Source organism: Pristiophorus japonicus, chromosome 1 (assembly GCF_044704955.1).
Source record: "Pristiophorus japonicus isolate sPriJap1 chromosome 1, sPriJap1.hap1, whole genome shotgun sequence".
NCBI lineage: Eukaryota > Metazoa > Chordata > Chondrichthyes > Pristiophoridae > Pristiophorus > Pristiophorus japonicus.
In genome coordinates, this window is record NC_091977.1 from 512,104,681 (window position 1) to 512,118,728 (window position 14,048).

The 14,048-nt window shown below is 44.7% G+C and overlaps 1 protein-coding gene across 2 annotated transcripts in view; it reads right to left on the reverse strand.

Moving 5' to 3' along the window:
• Window positions 1-14,048, reverse strand: part of LOC139260395 (uncharacterized) — a 56,248-nt gene that overhangs the window by 36,821 nt on the left and 5,379 nt on the right. Inside the window, exon 2 of one of the 2 annotated variants that reach the window (XR_011592800.1) lies at window positions 7,135-7,426. The exons of the other annotated variant lie outside the window; for it this stretch is intronic. The gene's annotated coding sequence lies outside the window, so the exon portion shown is untranslated. Of the gene's footprint in view, window positions 1-7,134; window positions 7,427-14,048 lie in introns of those variants that run through there. 2 annotated transcript variants of the gene reach the window in all.

Below are 14,048 nucleotides of genomic sequence, written 5' to 3' on the forward strand. Positions count from 1 at the left end.
GTTACATCCTCAAAAAATTCTAGCAAATTTGTCAAACATGACTTCCCCTTCATAAATCCATGCTGACTCTGCCTGACTGAATTTTGCTTATTCAAATGTCCTGCTACTGCTTCTTTAATAATGGACCGCAACATTTTCCCAACCACAGATGTTAGGCTAATTGGTCTATAGTTTCCTGCTTTTTGTCTGCCTCCTTTTTTAAATAGGGGCGTTACATTTGCAGTTTTCCAATCTGCTGGGACCTCCCAGAATTCAGGGAATTTTGGTAAATTACAACCAAGGAATCCACTATCCCTGCTGCTACTTCTCTTAAGACCCTAGGATGCAAGCCATCAGGTCGAGGGGATTTATCCGCCTTTAGTCCCATTATCTTACTGAGTACCACCTCCTTAGTGATTGTGATTGTGTTAAGTTCCTCCCCCCCTATAACCCCTTGACTTACCGGTAAATAAGGAGAAGAAAACTGTGCAGAGTACACCAGGTGTTGTCTCACCAATGCCCTGGTAACAAGACTGCCTTACTTTTATACTCCATCCCCCTTGCAATAAAGGCCAACATTTAATTTGCCTTCCTAATTACTTGCTGTACCTGCTTGCTAACTTTTTTTGTGTTTCATGTACGAGGACCCCCAGATCACACTGTACTGCAGCATTTTGTAGACTTTCTCCATTTAAATAAGAATTTGCTTTTTTATTCTTCCTACCAAAGTGGATAACCTCACATTTTCCCACATGATAGTCCATCTGCCAAACTTTTGCCCACTCACTTAACCTATCTTTCTCACTTTGCAGATTCTTTGTGTCTTCCTCACAGCTTGCTTTCCCACCTATCTTTGTATCATCAGTAAATTTGGCTACAGTACACTCGGTCCCTTCATCCAAGTCATTAATATAGATTGTAAATAGTTGTGGCCCCAGCATTGGTCCATGTGGCACCCCACTTGTTACAGTTTGCCAACCAGAACATGACCCATTTATCCCGACTCTCTGTTTTTTGTTCGGTAGCGAAACCTCAATCCATGCTAACATATTACCCCCCAACCCCGTGCGCTCTTATCTTGTGCAGTAACGTTTTATGTGGCACCTTATCGAATGCCTTCTGGAAATCCAAATCATCTACATGAAGAAACGAAAAATAGAATATGAGAGTAAACTAGCGCAAGACATACAAACAGACTGTAAAAGCTTCTATAGTATGTAAAAAGGAAAAGGTTAACGTAAATAAATGTGGGTTCCTTACAGGCTGAGACAGCAGAAATTACAATGGGGAGGACGGAAGTGGCAGAGAAATTAAACAAATTTGTGTCTGTCTTCATGGAAAAAGACGCAAAAAACCTCTCGGAAATAGTGGAGAACCAAGGGACTAGCGAGAATGAGGAACGGAAAGAAATTAGTATAAATAAAAAAATAGTACTGGAGAAATTAATGGCACTGAAAGCCGATGTTCCCTGGTCTAATGGCCTACATCCTAGGAGTTTGAAAGAGGGGGCTCATCATCATCATAGGCAGTCCCTCAAAATTGAGGAAGACTTGCTTCCACTCTAAAAGTGAGTTCTCAGGTGGCTGTATAGCCCAATGCAGCAATTACAATCTCTGTCACAGACAGTGGTTGAAGGAAAGGGTGGGTGGGGAGCCTGGTTTGCCACACACTCCTTCTGCTGTCTGCGTTTGGTTTCTGCATGCTCTCGGCAACAAGATTCGAGGTGCTCAGCGCCCTACCAGATATGATATATGATATAATTGGCATCACGGAGACATGGCTCCAGGGTGACCAAGGCTGGGAACTCAACATCCAGGGGTATTCAACATTCAGGAAGGATAGACAGAAAGGAAAAGGAGGTGGGGTAGCATTGCTGGTTAAAGAGGAAATTAACGCAATAGTAAGGAAGGACATTAGCTTGGATGATCTGGAATCTGTATGGGTGGAGCTGCGGAATACCAAAGTGCAGAAAACGCTAGTGGGAGTTGTGCACTAGGGGGACAGCATCAAACAAGAAATTAGGGATGCGTGCAATAAAGGTACAGCAGTTATCATGGGCGACTTTAATCTACATATAGATTGGGCTAACCAAACTGGTAGCAAAAAAGGTGGAGGAGGATTTCCTGGAGTGTATTAGGGATGGTTTTCTAGACCAATATGTCGAGGAACCAACTAGAGGGCTGGCCATCCTAGACTGGGTGATGTGTAATGAGAAAGGACTAATGAGCAATCTTGTTGTGCGAGGCCCCTTGGGGAAGAGTGACCATAATATGGTAGAATTCTTTATTAAGTGGAGAGTGACACAGTTAATTCAGAATCTAGGGTCCTGAACTTAAGGAAAGGTAACTTCGAAGGTATGAAACGTGAATTGGCTAGAATAGACTGGCAAATGATACTTAAAGGGTTGAAGGCGGATAGGCAATGGCAAACAATTAAAGATCACATGGATGAACTTCAACAATTGTACATCCCTGTCTGGAGTAAAAATAAAACGGGGAAGGTGGCTCAACCATGGCTAACAAGGGAAATTAAGGATAGTGTTAAATCCAAGGAAGAGGCATATAAATTGGCCAGAAAAAGCAGCAAACCTGAGGACTGGGAGAAATTTAGAATTCAGCAGAGGAGAACAAAGGATTTAATTAGGAGGGGGAAAATAGAGTACGAGAGGAAGCTTGCCGGGAACATAAAAACTGACTGCAAAAGCTTTTATAGATATGTGAAGAGAAAAAGATTAGTGAAGACAAACGTAGGTCCCTTGCAGTCAGATTCAGGTGAATTTATAATGGGGAACAAAGAAATGGCAAACCAGTTGAACAAATACATTGGTTCTGTCTTCACGAAGGAAGACACAAATAACCTTTCCGGCAAGACCAGGGGTCTAGTGAGAAGGAGGAACTGAAGGAAATCCTTATTAGACAGGAAATTGTGTTAGGGAAATTGATGGGATTAAAGGCCGATAAATTTCCAGGGCCTGATAGTCTGCATCCCAGAATACTTAAGGAAGTGGCCCTAGAAATAGTGGATGATTGGTGATCATTTTCCAACAGTCTATCGACTCTCGATCAGTTCCTCTGGATTGGAGGGTAGCTAATGTAACACCACTTTTTAAAAAAGTAGGGAGAGCGAAAATGGGTAATTATAGACCGGTTAGCCTGACATCAGTAGTGGGGATAATGTTGGAGTCAATTATTAAAGATGAAATAGTAGCGCTTTTGGAAAGCAGTGACAGGATTGGTCCAAGTCAGCATGGATTTATGAAAGGGAAATCATGCTTGACAAATCTTCTGCAATTTTTTTGAGGATGTAACTAGTAGAATGGACAAGGAAGAACCAGTGGATGTGGTGTATTTCGACTTTCAAAAGGCTTTTGACAAGAGATTGGTGTGCAAAATTAAAGCACATGGTATTGGGGGTAATGTACCGACGTGGATAGAGAACTGGTTGGCAGACAGGAAGCAGAGTCGGGATAAACGGATCCTATTCAGAATGGCAGGCAGTGACGAGTGGGGCGCCGCAGGGCTCAGTGCTGGGACCCCAGCTATTTACAATATACATTAACGATTTAGATGAAGGAATTGAGTGTAATATATCCAAGTTTGCAGATGACACTAAGCTGGTTGGCGGTGTGAGCTGTGAGGAGGACACTAAGAGGCTGCAGGGTGACTTGGACAGGTTAGGTGAGTGGGCAAATGCATGGCAGAAGTAATATAACGGGGATAAATGTGAGGTTGTCCACTTTGGGGACAAAAACACGAATGCAGAATATTATCTGAATGGCGGCAGATTAGGAAAAGGGGAGGTGCAACGAGACCTGGGTGTCATGGTTCATCAGTCATTGAAAGTTGGCATGCAGGTACAGCAGGCGATGAAGCAGGCAAATGGTATTCATAGCTAGGGGATTTGAATATAGAAGCAGGGAGGTCTTACTGCAGTTGTACAGGGCCTTGGTGAGGCCTCACCTGGAATATTGTGTTCAATTTTGGTCTCCTAATCTGAGGTTCGCCAGACTGATTCCCAGGATGACAGGACTGACATATGAGGAGAGACTGGATCGACTGGGCCTGTATTCACTGGAGTTTTGAAGGATGATGGGGGATCTCACAGAAACATATAAAATTGTGACGGGACTGGACAGGTTAGATGCAGGAAAAATGTTCCCCATGTTGGGCAAGTCCAGAACCAGAGGACACAGTCTAAGGATAAGGAATAAGCCATTTAGGACTGAGATGAGGAGAAACCTCTTCACTCAGAGTTGTTAACCTGTGACATTCCCTACCGCAGAGAGTTGTTGATGCCAGTTCATTGGATATATTCAAGAGGGAGTTAGATATGACCCTTACGGCTAAAGGGATCAAGGGGCATGGAGAGAAAGCAGGAAAGGGATACTGAGGTGAATGATCAGCCATGATTTTCTTGAATGGTGGTGCAGGCTCGAAGGGCCGAATGGCCTACTCCTGCACCTATTTTCTATGTTTCTAAGCTCTTCCTCCACTTTGGGCGGTCTTGGGGCAGTGAGTCCCAGGTGCTGGTCGGGATGTTACACTTTATCAAAGAGGCTTTGAGGGTGTCTTGAAATGTTTCCTCTGCCCACCTGGGGCTCGCTTGCCATGTAGGAGTTCCGAGTAGAGTGCTTGCTTAGGGAGTCTTATGTCGAGCATGCAGATGATGTGGCCCGCCCAATGGAGTTGGTCGAGTGTGGTCAGTGCTTCGATGCTGGAGATGTTGTCTTGATCGAGAACACTGATGTTGGTGCATCTATCCTCCCAGTGGATTTGCAGGATCATGCGGAGGCAGCGCTGGTGGTACTTCTCCAGTGCTTTGAGATGTCTGCTGTATATAGTCCACGTCTCTGAGCCATATAGGAGGGCGACTATCACTACTGCTCTGTAGACTATAAGCTTGGTGTCAGATTTGAGGCCCTGTTCTTCAAACACTCTCTTCCTCAGGCGATCGAAGGCTGCACTGGTACACTGGAGGCGGTGTTGGACCTCATCATCGTCGTTTGCTCTTGCTGATAGTAGGCTCCTGAGGTATGGAAAATGGTTCACGTTGTCCAAGGCCATGTCATGGATTTTGATGACCAGGCGGCAGTGCTGTGTGGCGGGGTCAGGTTGGTGGAGGACCTTTGTTTTACGGATGATTAGTGTAAGTACCCATGCTTTCGTACGCCTCGGTGAAGGTGTTGACGATGGCTTGGAGTTCAGCCTCCGAATGTGCACAGAATCTAGCCTGGAGGCGGCAAAGGTTGAACAGGTTCCCACTGGTTCTATGGTTTAGTTCCACTCCAGCGGGGAGCTTGTTGAGAGCGAGATGGAGCACTGCAGCAAGGAAGATCGAGAAGAGCGTTGGTGCGTTGACGCAGCCCTGCTTGACTCCGGTCCGGATGTGGATTGGGTCTATGGTGGATCCATTGGTTAGGACCACGGCTTGCATGTCATCGTCGAGCAGGCGGAGAATGGTCCCTCGTGGTTGACAGTCAAAGGCCTTTGTGAGGTCAAAGGCGGCCATGTACAAGGGTTGATGCTGTTCCCTGCATTTCTCTTCTAGTTATTGCACAGTGAAGATCATGTCCATTGTACCCCTTAGTGGACGGAATCTGCATTGTGACTCCGGGAGGAGCTCTTCAGCCATAGAGAGAAGACGATTGAGGAGGATTCTTGCGATGACTTTTCCAGTGGCTGACAGCAGGGAGATTCCTCTGTAGTTGCCGCAGTCGGACTTGTCCTCTTTTTTGAAGATGGTCACGATTACAGCATCTCTGAGATCTCCTGCAATACTCTCCCCTTTCCAGCTAAGATAAGGTCATGCATTCGTGCCAATAGTGATTCCCCACCATACTTTAGTGCCTCAGTGGGGATTCCATCTGCTCCTAATGCCTTGTTGTTCTTGAGCTGATGGATGGTCTTTTCTACCTCGTTCAGGGCTGGGGTTTTGATGAGATGGTGGTGTGTAGCATGCTGTGGGATGGAGTCGGGGACACTTGTGTTGAAGGCAGAGTCTCGATTAAGGAGATCTTCGAAGTGCTCCTCCCAGCGGGCCCTGACTGCCTTGGTGTCCTTAATGAATGTCTCCCCATTCTTGGCCAGCAATGGGGTGGGGCCTTGGATGCTTGGGCCGTAGGTGGTCTTGACTGTGTGAAGAATCCTCACATGTCCTTGTCAACGACAATGGGCCGTGCTTCAGTGCTGAATTCAAGTAATTCATGACCCACAATGGGATCAAGCAGGACACATCTGCCCTGTTCAAGCCCGCATCCAATGGCCAGGCAAAACGGGCAGTCCAAACCATCAAGCAAAGCTTGAAACGCGTGTCGAAAGGCTCCCTGCAGACTCACCTGTCCCGAGTCCTGCTCAGCTACCGCAACAGACCGCATTCGCTCACCGGGATTCCCCCAGCCAAGCTGCTCATGAAAAGGGTGCTCAAAACAAGGCTCTCCCTTGTCCACCTTGACCTCCATGATCACATCGAGGGCAGACAGCATCAAAAAAGCATGTACCATGATTGCACAAATTTGTCACGTGATATTGAAGTCAATGACCCTGTATTTGTACTCAACTATGTACATGGTACCAAATGGCTTACTGGCACTGTCATAGCTAAAGAAAGGAGTAGGGTGTTTCAGGTCAAACTCGCAAATGGACTAACTTGCAGAAAGCATTTGGACCAAATCAAACTGTGATTCACAGACAGCCACGAGCAATCTGAAGAGGACACCACCAACTTCAACCCCCCAACACACACACAAGTGGCAACCGACATCACGGCTGACCACGAAGCTGAACCCATCATCCCCAGCAAGGCCAGCTGCACAGCAGCCCAGCGAAGAATCAACCAACTCACCTGCACCTGCATATGCACCGAGACAATCGACTCGGGAGCAAAAGGCCCCAGATTGTCTCACCATGTAAATAAGAGTACTATTGACTTTGGGAGGGAGTGATGTTATGTATGCAACCCTATGTAACCGGAATTTTACCGCCACCAGAGGGTGTATCTGTAGAGTCCCAAGGGATCCCAGCATCCCTGGGGAGCACTGTATATAAGCCGGCCTCCCACGCTGCACCAACACTCTGGATTTAGATTAAAGAAATTAAGGTCACACTTACTACAGTACTCCATTACATTACTTTATTTGAGACATAACAGAGGGGGTGAATGTTTAAGGCAGTGGATGAAGTGCCAAACTTCCTGGATGGTGTCGAGCTTCTTGTGTGTTGTTGGAGCTGCACTCATGCAGGAAAGTGGAGAGTATTCCATCACACTCCTGACTTGTGCCTTGTAGATGGTTGAAAGACTTCGGGGAGTCAGAAGGTGAGATAATCACCACAGAATACCCAGCCTCTGACCCGCTCTTGTTGCCACAGTATTAATGTGGCTGGTCCAGTTAAGTCTGTGGTCAACGGTGATCCCCAGGATGTTGATGGTGGGAGATTTGGCGATGGTAATGCTGTTGAATATCAAGGGGAGGTGGTTAAACTCTCACTTGTTGGAGATGGTCATTGTCTGGCACTTGTGTGGTACGAATGTTACTTGTCAGCCCAAGCCTGAATGTTGTTCAGGTCTTGCTGCATGCAGGCATGGGCTGCTTCATTTTCTGAGGAGTTCTGACCCAATGATGGAGGGAAGATCATTCAGGCAGGTGACCAAAAGCTTGTTCAAAGAGGTAGGAAGAAAATTAAAGGGTAGGTCCTCAAAGGTAGTAATCTCCGGGTTACTACCGGTGCCACATGCTAATGAGTATAAGAACAGAAGATGGAGAAGATGAACACGTGGCTGGACAGTTGGTGTAGGAGGGAGAACTTTAAATTCTTGAGGCATTGGGACCACTTCTGGGGAGGTGGGACCTGTGCAAGCTGGATGGGTTGCACCTCAACAGCGCCAAGAACAATATCCTTGCGGGGAGTTTTGCTTGTGCTGTTGGGGAGAGTTTAAACTAGCTTGGCAGGGAGATGGGAACCTGAGAACTAATTAAAAAAGGAAGTAAAGCTGAAATTGGATAGCAAGAATCTGGAAAGCAAATCTGTAAGACAGAGGAAACAGGGCTTAGTATGTAGTGAGTAAGAAGGTCTTCCTGTGCTGAATGGTATAGACTTTAATGCAAGGGGTATAGCGAATAAGGCGGATGAGCTAAGAGCACAGGTAGACACTTGGGAGTATGACATTATAACCATTACAGAAACATGGCTGAAAGAGGGGCAGGTTTGGCAGATTAATATTCGTGGCTGCAGGATTTTTAGACAAGATAGAGGGCGGGGGGGGATTGCGGTACTGATTAAAGAAAATATTACAGTGGTGAGGAGGGATGATATGTCAGAGGGATCATCAAATGAGGCCATATGGGTCGAATTGAAAAATAAAAAAAGGGCGATCACACTGCTGGGCGTATATTATAGACCCCCAAACAGTGGGAGGGAAATATAGGAGCAAATATGTAGGCAAATTGCTGTAAAGTCCAAAAACCATAAGGTAGTAATAGTAGGGGATTTTAAATATCCAAATATTGATTGGGACAAATTTAGTGTGAAGGGTATAGAGGGTGCGGAATTCTTGAAATGCATTCAAGAGAACTTTTTTAGTCAGTATGTAGCAAAAGCCCAACACGAGAGGGGGTGGTCTTGGATTTAGTTATGGGGAATGAAGCTGGGCAGGTTGAAGCTTGGGCGCCAGTGACCATAATTCAGTCTGATTCAAGCTGGTTATGGATAAGGACAAGAATAGGCCTGAAATAAAAGTTTCGAATTGGGGAAAAGCTAATTTTGCCAAGTTAAGAAGTGATTTGGCCATGGTGGACTGGAAACAGCTACTTGTGGGTGAATCAGTGTCGGAACAGTGGGAGGCATTTAAGGAGGAGATCCGGAAGGCTCAGGCCAAACATGTGGCCTTAAAGAAAAAGGCTGGGAAAATTAATTCTAAAGTCCCCTGGATGTCTCGGGACTTACAGGGGAGGATAAAGAAAAAAAGGGATGCTTATGTCATATATCAACGGCTAAATACTATAGAATCTTTAGAGGAATATAGAAAGTTAAGAGGCAAAATTAAAAAGGATATTAGGAATGCTAAGAGAGAGCACGAGAAATTCTTGGCCAGTAAAATTAAGGAAAACCCTAAGATGCTCTTTAAATATATTAAGAGTAAGAGGTAGGGCCTATTAGGGACCATGAGGGTAATCATTGTATGGAGGCGGAAGATGTTGGTAGGGTTCTTAACGAATACTTTGCATCTGTTTTCACAAAGGAAAGGGGCAATACAGATACTGCTATCGAGGAGTGTGATATTCTGGATGAAATAAATATCGTGAGAGAGGAAGTATTAAGGGATTTAACAGCTTTGAAAGTAGATAAGTCCCCAGGCCCAGATGAAATGCATCCCAGACTGTTGAGCGAAGTAAAAGAGGAAATAGCAGAGGCCTTGACCATCATTTTCCAGTCCTCTTTGGATCTGGGCATGGTGCCAGAGGATTGGAGGACTGCTAATGTAGTACCCTTGTTTAAGAAGGGAGAAAGGGATAGGCTGAGTAATTACAGGCCTGTCAGCCTAACCTCAGTGGTGGGAAAATTATTGGAAAAAATCCTGAAAGACAGGATAAATCTGCATTTGGAAAGGCAAGGATTAATTAGGGACAGTCAGCACGGATTTGTTAATGGAAGATCTTGTTTGACTAACCTGATTGAACTTTTTTGAGGAGGTACCCAAGAGGGTCGATGAGTGTAGTGCGTATGATGTAATATATATGGACTTTAGCAAAGCTGTTGATAAGGTCCCACATGGTAGACTGGTCATGAAGGTTAAAGCCCATGGGATCCAGGGCAAAGTGGCAAGTTGGATCCAAAATTGGCTTGGAGGTAGGAAGCAAAGGGTAATGATTGATGGATGTTTTTGTGACAGGAACGATGTTTCCAGTAGGGTTCCGCAGGGCTCAGTACTGGGACCCTTGCTTTTTGTGGTATATATCAACGATTTAGATTTGAATATAAGGAGTATGATTAAGAAGTTTGCTGACGACACTAAAATTGGCTGTGTAGTTGATAATGAAGAGGAAAGTCAAGGGCTGCAGGAGGATATCAATCTACTGGTCAGGTTGCCAGAGCAGTGACAAATGGAATTTAATTCAGAGAAGTGTGAGGTGATGCACTTTGGGAGGGCTAATAAGGAAAGGGTATACACATTAAGTGGTAGGCCACTTAATAGTGTAGATGAACAAAGAGACCTTGGAGTGCTTGTCCACAGATCCCTGAAAGTAGGCCAGGTGGATAAGAAGGCGTACGGAATGCTTGCCTTTATTGGCTGAGGCATAGAATATAAATGTTTAAATTGTAATATACTTTGGTTAGGCCACAGCTGGAGTATTGCGTGGTTGCCGTATTATAGGAAGGACGTGATTGCACTAGAGAGGGTGCAGAGGAGATTTACTAGGATGCTGCCTGGAATGGAGAATCTTCATTATGAGGACAGATTGGATAGACTGGGTTTGTTCTTATTGGAACAGAGGAGGTTGAGAGGAGACCTCATTGAGGTGTATAAAATATTGAGGGGCTTGGACATAGTGGATAGCAAGGGTCTATTTCCATTGGTGGAGGGGTCTATTACAAGGGGGGATTGTTTTAAGGTGGTTGGTGGAAGGTTTAGAGGGGATTTGAGGGGGGCTTCTTTACGCAGAGGGTTGTGGGGATCTGGAACTCGCTGCCTGCAAGAGTGGTGGATGCAGGAGCCCTCATCACTTTTAAGAGATGGTTGGATGGGCACTTAAAGTGCAGTAACCTGCAGGGTTACGGACCTAGAGCTGGTAATTGGAATTAGACTGGATGACCTTTTGTTGGACGGCGCAGATATAATGGTAAGTACTGCAGGGAATAGAATACGGTCAGGGTGATCTCCTGGACTAGTTTCAATCGCCTGGATGGGTCTGAGAGGAATTTTCCCAGATTTCTTTCTCCCTAAATTGGCCTGGGTTTTTATCTGGTTTTTGCCTCTCCCAGGAGATCACATGGCTCCGGTTGGGATGGAGTGTCGAATGTTTTAGTATAATGGGTGTAGCAGTTGTGGTGAGGTGGATTGGTTGGGCTGGGTGCTCTTTGCCTTTCAGTCATTATTTATATGTAACCTTTAGGGCTGCTGAACAAGGGCCGTGCGGCTCTTTGTTGGCCGGCGCGGATACGATGGGCCGGAATGGCCTCCTTCTGTAAATTTCTATGTTTCTATGTAGGTTTTAAGGAGCGACTCAAAGGAGGAGAGAGAGACAGTCCCATATACCCATTCTTTTCAATCAGGAAAAAGAAAGTACCAGTGTGAGACTTGAACTTTTCCTTTATTCATTGAAAAAAATTGTTACTTATCATATGCTTACTATTTCCTTTAATATTGTCACATCCAATCTAGGCTCACAGGACTCAAACTAAATATAATTCTTATCCCCCAATGTTTATACAGAAGGCAGTCCAAAGTCCGTTCATGTGCCTGGAGGTGTTACAGGATGCATTATAAAATTACATATTCTGAAGGAACTTATGCTCAAATCTATGATCTGCCCTTACTATCAAACCACATTTTGGAGAATAATCTTGCAATTTAAATGCTCCTGTGAAAATAAATGTGGCTGTGAGCTGCCTAAATGATGTGTGTCACATATTGCCTTTGTCTTGACTATGATGAAGGAGCTTTGCATCAAAACGTATAAATAGCTGATACAAGTCTCCTGTGGATTTTCACTGTTAATCAAAAATTAGTGCATGTGTCCTTCAGGTAATCTAACACCTTCAGGCACATGAACTGATTTTGGACTGCCTTCTGTATAAACATTGCAGGATAGGAATTATATTTGGTTTGAGTCCTGTGAGCCCAAACTGGATGTGATAATGTTAAAGGAAATAGTAAGAGCTTTTGTAACCATATAATAATAGAATTGTTAAAAAGAAGCTATGAGTGCTAACGAATGAATGGGGAAATCTAGATGTGGGGGCTGAAGGTATGGCAGAGATATTAAATAATATTTTGTGTTTTCTTTTACTGTGTGTTTTTTGTGTTTCCTACATTACAACAGTGACTACACTTCATTGGCTGTAAACGACTTTGGGGCGTCCGATGGTTGTGAAAGGCGCTATATAAAAGTTTGGAAGTAGTATAACCCAGTAGTCAGTGCATGGTCCAGTTTTGTTGTTATTTATATAGATGATTTGGATGTGAGCATAAGGAGCACCATATCAAAATTTGCAGATGACACGAAAGTAGGGAGTTTGGAAAAATGCAAGAAGGATTTGTAAAGATTTCAGGATGAAGTAGTCAAGGATAGTGTAATGGCTAGATCGGTGGCAGATGCAATTTAATGTGGATAAGTGTGAGATAATATATTTTGGGGGGAAAAATAAAGACGGAGACTATTCACGCAATAGAACGATCCTGAAGCATATGGATGAACAGAGAAACCCTACATATTTAAATATATAATTTCCCAAAAGTGTGAATGCAGGTAGATAACGGCATAAAAATGGCAGTAGCATTTTGCGTTTTATACATAGGGGCATATGGTATAAGAGCAAAGAGGTAATGATAAATTTGTTTCAGGCAATATCTGCATCACAGTTAGAGTAATGTGTGCAATTTTGTTGAAAGGACATTAAAGCCATAGAGCATATACAGAAAAGATTCACTAGGATGATTCCAGCAATGAAAAACTATAATTATGAGGAGAGACTTGAGATACTTGGAGGTGGTTCTTTTCCCAGAGAACAGTAGACCTCTGGATGTGGTGGATGCAGACTCGCTGAATTCCTTCTGGTTGTGGTGGAAGGTATGTACTGCAGCAAAATTAATGACCAGAGTGATCTCCTGGACTAGTTTCGATCACTTCGATGGGTTGGAGAGAAATTTCCCAGATTTTTCCCCCCCAAATTGGCCTGTTTTTTAAAATCTGTTTTTTTGCCTCTCCCAGGAGATCACATGGTTTCAGGTGGGGTGGAGTGTATATGGTGTGATACACAAGGTATTGCAATTGTGTGGGACAGGCTTGATCGACCAGATTGTTTTTACCTGTCCGTCATTGTTCGTATGTTCATATTACCACTGCTAACAACGACGACAACAAGTTGTATTTATATACAAAAGCAAAATATTGTGGATGCTGGAATCTGAAATAAAACCAGAAAATGCTGGAAATCTCAGCACTCAGCTTCTGTGGAGAGAAAAACAGAGTTAAAATTTCAGGTCGATGACCTTTCATCAGAACTGGCAAATGTTGTTAAGGAGCACTAAAAGTGGGAGGGGAAGAAAGAACAAAAGGTAAGGTTTGTGATAGGGTGGAAGGCAGGAGAGATTAGAGACACAAAAGGGATGATGGGCTGAACTGAAATGGTAATGGCAGAAGTTAGAAAAAGGTTAGTCCAGATTGGATGTGAAAGGCGGAATAATGTCAGCTGCCATTGGAGACAAAGAGAAAAAAAACCTATAAAATCGGAGGCCGGTTGGGGGGAGCCAAAAATGGGCAGGGGTTATCTGAAATTGTTAAACTCGATGTTGAGTCCAGAAGGCTGTAAAGTGCCTAAACGAAAGATGAGGTGCTGTTTGTCGAGCTTGCGTTGAGCTCCATTAGAACAGTGTAGGAGGCCGAGGACGGCGATGTCGGAGAGGGAGTGGAATGGGAAATTAAAGTAACAGGCGACCGGAAGCTCAGGGTCACATTTACAGACTGAACGGAGGTGCTTTGCAAAGTGGTCACCCAATCTGCTTTTGGTCTCCCCAATGTAGAGGAGACCACATCGTGAGCAGCAAATACAGTATACCAAATTGAAAGAAGTACAAGTAAATCGCTGTTTCACCTGGAAGGGGTATTTGGGGCCCTGGATAATGGGAAGGGAGGAGATAAAAGGGTAGGTGTTGCATCTCCTGCGCTTACACGGGAAGGTGCTGTGGGAAAGGGAGAGAGTACTGTGGGTGGCTGCGGAATGGACCAGGGTGTCGTGGAGGGAGCGGTCCCTTCGGAATGCTGAGAGTGGAGGGGAGGGGAAGATGTGGTTGATGGTGGGATCACGCTGGAGCTGGTGGAAATGGCGGAGGGTGATCCAGAGGCTGGTGGGGTG